We start from the raw sequence: 5,288 nt of genomic DNA, 5'->3' as shown, positions 1-5,288 counted from the left end.
CAAAACCAGGTCTCCCACATTACAGGTGCATTCTTTACCAGCTGAGCTAACAGGAGAATGCTTTTAGGACATACCTGTGGACAAGATTATTTTGCTTCCCAGGTTTTCAGTATTTTTTTTTTAATTTTTATTTTTACTTTATTTTACTTTACAATACTGTATTGGTTTTGCCATACATTGACATGAATCCACCACGGGTGTACATGAGTTTCCAAACATGAACCCCCCTCCCACCTTCCACCCCATATCATCTCTTTGGATCAACCAGCCCCAAGCATCCTGTATCCTGCATCGAACATAGACTGGCGATTCATTTCTTACATGATAGTATACATGTTTCAATGGCATAAGAGATGGGTGATTTGTAGGGATTCCTTTGGGCAAAATTGGGCATGATTCCTGTCTTCTATGCATGGTCATCAGCCAGCTTTGTGTCCAGTGTTTCCCTTCTGAAATTCATGTGTGCAGAGTTATGTGTGTGAGAACACACGATGAGTTTGGAAGACTACCATGAAACATTGTCTATTCCCATAAGTCTGTCTTCTCTTTTCACTTTCTTTGATGTCTGAGCTTCTCACCATGAGATTTCTTGGAGTTAAAATTATCTTTCTACAAGGTCTGTATAAACTATCCAGTACATAAAATATATTTGGAGCAATAAGTACTGCATTGATTATAGAAGTTTTAAATCTGATCATGAAGAAAAAATTTTCACTATGAGGTAAGCATCAGACTGACAGATTGATTTCCAAGTGGCAACATGTAAGTATTAACAAGATGCTGGCTAGAATACAACCAGTCCTAAAATTGCATTATACTTTCTATTGCAAAAATAAATAGGAATATTTGTGTATGAGGGATCGTTATTGTAGTTACTGTCCTTAGGTTAACTTATGTATTCTCTGATGCACTGAATTCACATCTTTGAATAATCAGTTCTCATGTTGCATGACAAGTAACTAAATTGACCCTACTTAGAAGATCTGAGGGCTTCCCTGGTGGCTCAGATGGTAAAGAATCTGCCTGCAATGCAGGAAACTCAGGTTTGATCCCTGGCTTGGGAAGATCCCTTCGAGAAAAAAAAATGGCTATCCACTCCAGTATTCTTGCCTAGAGAATCCTACGGACAGAGAAATCTGGTGGGCTACAGTCCATGGGGTCACAGAAAGTTGGATGTGACTGAGTGACTCACACACACACACACACACAAGATCCAAGTGGAATCTTATTTTAAAAAAGAAGAAAACTTTTTGCTTCTAAAATATCTGATTTTTCTAATTCATAGTGAAAGAAGTTTCTTTATTTGTTTCACTAGTATAGGGACCAGTATGTGGAGAACACTTTTCAACCTTAAAGAGAGTAGAATAAATGATTTAGCTGTATTCTTTGTAAAGTCATAGCTAGTTAAACAACCACGTGGAGCAAGAGGAGCTATTAAATATTCTCATCTTCCAAACACTCCAGGCCAGGATACCGGGACCTGTTTCTGTCTCTCTTGCTGACAAACCCCTGTCCTGGGAATAAGCAATTGCCAGATGTATCTGTAAAAAGGGCTTCCCACGTGGCTCAATGGGCTTCTCTTGTGGCTCTGCTGGTAAAGAGTCTGCGTGCAATGCAGGAAACCTGGGTTCAATCCCTTGGTTGGGAAGATCCCCTGGAGAAGGAAAAGGCTACCTGCTCCAGTATTCTGGCCAGGAGAAGTCCATGGACTGTATAGTCCATGGGGTCACAAAGAGTCGGATACAACTGAGTGACTTTCACTCACAGGTGCCTCTGTGGATAAAGAATCTGCCTGTGGTGAAGGAGACACAGTGAGGTGGGTTAGATTCATGGGTCAGGAAGATCCCCTGGAGAGGGGAATGGCAACCCACTCCAGTATTCTTGCTTGGGAAATCTCATGGACAGAGGAGGCTTGCAGGCTACAGACCATGGGGTTGCAAAGAGACAGCCACAACTGAGGTAACTGAGCACACACACACACCTGTATATCTGCAAAAACCCCAAGGGAATACGGGGGTCAAGGAGGTGGCTTACATGATTTTCAAGTTCTTATAACATTTTCATGCTGTTTATCCTTCTGTAAAAGTGCATTAATGTTACAATTTATTATAGTCATAAAATCAGAATTTTGCTTCCCTGGTAGCTCAGCTGGTAAAGAAGTTGCCTGCAATGAAGGAGACCGCAATTCAGTCCCTGGGCTGGGAAGATCCCCTAGAGAAGGGAACAACTACCCACTCCAGTATTCTGGCCTGGAGAATTCCATGCAGTCACAAAGAGTTGGACATGACTAAGTGACTTTCACTTTCAAGATCTTTGAAACTACAGTCAATTTTAAGCGTCTTCATTTCTTTGGATGAAGTTGATACATATACATGTTAATTTTCCCATATCACAAATAAGTCAGTGGTAGAACTATGGACAGAGGTTCGTGACATTGTACAGGAGACAGGGATCAAGACCATCCCCATGGAAAAGAAATGCAAAAAGGCAAAATGGCTGTCTGGGGAGGCTTTACAAATAGCTGTGAAAAGAAGAGAAGTGGAAAGCAAAGGAGAAAAGGAAAGATATAAGCATCTGAATGCAGAGTTCCAAAGAATAGCAAGGAGAGATAAGAAAGCCTTCCTCAGCGATCAATGTAAAGAAATAGAGGAAAAGAACAGAATGGGAAAGAGTAGAGAAAATTAGAGATATCAAGGGAACATTTCATGCAAAGACGGGTTCAATAAAGGACAGAAATGGTATGGACCTAACAGAAGCAGAAGATATTAAGAAGGGGTGGCAAGAATACACAGAAGAACTGTACAAAAATGATCTTCACGACCCAGATAATCATGATGGTGTGATCACTCACCTGGAGCCAGACAACCTGGAATGTGAAGTCAAGTGGGCCTTAGAAAGCATCACTATGAACAAAGCTAGTGGAGGTGATGGAATTCCACTTGAGCTATTTCAAATCCTGAAAGAAGATGCTGTAAAGGGGCTGCACTCAATATGCCAGCCAATTTGGAAAACTCAGCAGTGGCCACAGGACTGGAAAAGGTCAGTTTTCATTCCAATCCCAAAGAAAGGCAATGCCAAAGAATGCTCAAACTACTGCACAATTGCCCTCATCTCACATGCTAGTAAAGTAATGCTCAAAATTCTTCAAGCCAGGCTTCAGCAATACATCAACCATGAACTTTCAGATGTTCAAGCTGGTTTTATGAAATGCAGAGGAACAAGAGACCAAATTGCCAACATCCGCTGGATCATGGAGAAAGCAAGAGAGTTCCAGAAAAGCATCTATTTCTGCTTTATTGACTATGCCAAAGCCTTTGACTGTGTGGACCACAATAAACTGTGGACAATTCTGAAAGAGATGGGAATCCCAGACCACCTGACCTGCCTCTTGAGAAACCTATATGCAGGTCAGGAAGCAATGGTTAGAACTGGACATGGAACAACAGACTGGTTCCAAATAGGAAAAGGAGTACGTCAAGGCTGTATATTGTCACCCTGCTTATTTAACTTATATGCAGAGTATATCATGAGAAATGCTGGGCTGGAAGAAGCACAAGCTGGAATCAAGATTGCCAGGACAAATATCAAAAACCTCAGATATGCAGATGATACCACCCTTATGGAAGAAAGTGAAGAGAAACAAAAAAGCCTCTTGATGAAAGTGAAAGAGGAGAGTGAAAAAGTTGGCTTAAAGCTCAACATTCAGAAAATGAAGATCATGGCCTCTGGTCCCATCATTTCATGGGAAATAGATGGGGAAACAAGTGGAAACAGTGTCAGACTTTATTTTTGGGGGCTCCAAAATTACTGCAGATGGTGATTGCAGCCATGAAATTAAGACACTTCCTCCTTCGAAGGAAATTTATGACCAACGTAGATGGTATATTAAAAAGCAGAGACATTACTTTGCCAACAAAGTTCTGTCTAGTCAAGGCTGTGGTTTTTCCAGCGGTCATGTATGGATGTGAGAGTTGGACTGTGAAGAAAGCTGAGTGCCGAAGAATCGATGCTTTTGAAGTGTGGTGTTGGAGAAGACTCTTGAGAGTCCCTTGGACTGCAAGGAGATCCAACTAGTACATTCTAAAGGAGATCAGTCCTGGGTATTCTTTGGAAGGAATGATGCTAAAGCTGAAACTCCAATACTTTGGCCACGTCATGTGAAGAGTTGACTCATTGTAAAAGACTGTGATGCTGGGAGGGTTTGGGGGCAGGAGGAGAAGGGAGCAACAGAAGATGAGATGGCTGGATGGCATCACCGACACGATGGATGTGAGTTTGAGTGACCTCCGGGAGTTGGTGATGGACAGGGAGGCCTGGTGTTCTGCAGTTCATGGGGTCACAAAGAGTCGGACATGACTGAGTGAATGAACTGAACTGAACTGAACTGAACTGAGAGCCAATACTGGAAATGAGGCTTTTGACCTCTAATGACTGGTGAATTAGACATAAACTGACCATTGATATAAATAGGAAAAGCCATCTCTGTGTGGTTCTTTGTGCACTGCGGTGGTGGATAGGGAGGATGGAGTTTCAGCTCTGGCTCCATGGATCCCAAAGCAACAGTTAGAACTTAAGCCAATCAATAATATTTTCTAGAAAGAATACTTTCTCATGGACATGCTTTGGACTTCAGTTATGTTATTCCTGTTTTAAAATTATCTGCAGACAAAGTGGGTTGACTCCCAGTGCCCTGTAGTCAGTATGCCCAAGTATCAGTAAATTAATAATATGCATTTACGTTCTAATACAGTAAGCAGCCTGACTGCTGCTAATTATTAAATGAGATTCAGACCAGGAAAACTTTGAAGAGGGGCTGAAATTTGGGTTTAAGTGTGACTCCTGTCTCTGTTGAATACTGGATTTCTTTCTCCAGAGACACTCAAGGTCCATCTTTGGCTTTGGCGTTGTAAAAATATCCAAATCTAAGACCAAGAGAATAAATATTTGTTTTTTAACAAGCTCATCCTCTTATACATTCTAACACTATGCAAATGTGTTCTTGGAATAGAGTAGTTAAATCTTTGGGTTTTAAACTTTGCCTCTCATCGATTTATTTACTGCTTGTTACTTTGGATATGAAAGCAGAACTTACCAAGTCCAATACTGTTGGCAGAATACTCAGGTCTATAGCAAACAAACTGCCCCAAACATAAATCCACTCTACAGTCTGCCAAAGTTCAGCTTCTGTACCAGCTGAAACAGAAGTCCCACTAGGAGATGCAAAGGGGCTGATTGGCTGGGGCAGGTGGGCAGGGTGCATAAAAGGCAGCTGTGGACCATCTGGGGAA

This window comes from Ovis aries, chromosome 17 (assembly GCF_016772045.2).
Source record: "Ovis aries strain OAR_USU_Benz2616 breed Rambouillet chromosome 17, ARS-UI_Ramb_v3.0, whole genome shotgun sequence".
Taxonomy (NCBI): Eukaryota; Metazoa; Chordata; class Mammalia; order Artiodactyla; family Bovidae; genus Ovis; species Ovis aries.
The sequence above is the reverse complement of the archived record's forward strand: the minus strand, read 5'-3'. Positions refer to the sequence as shown.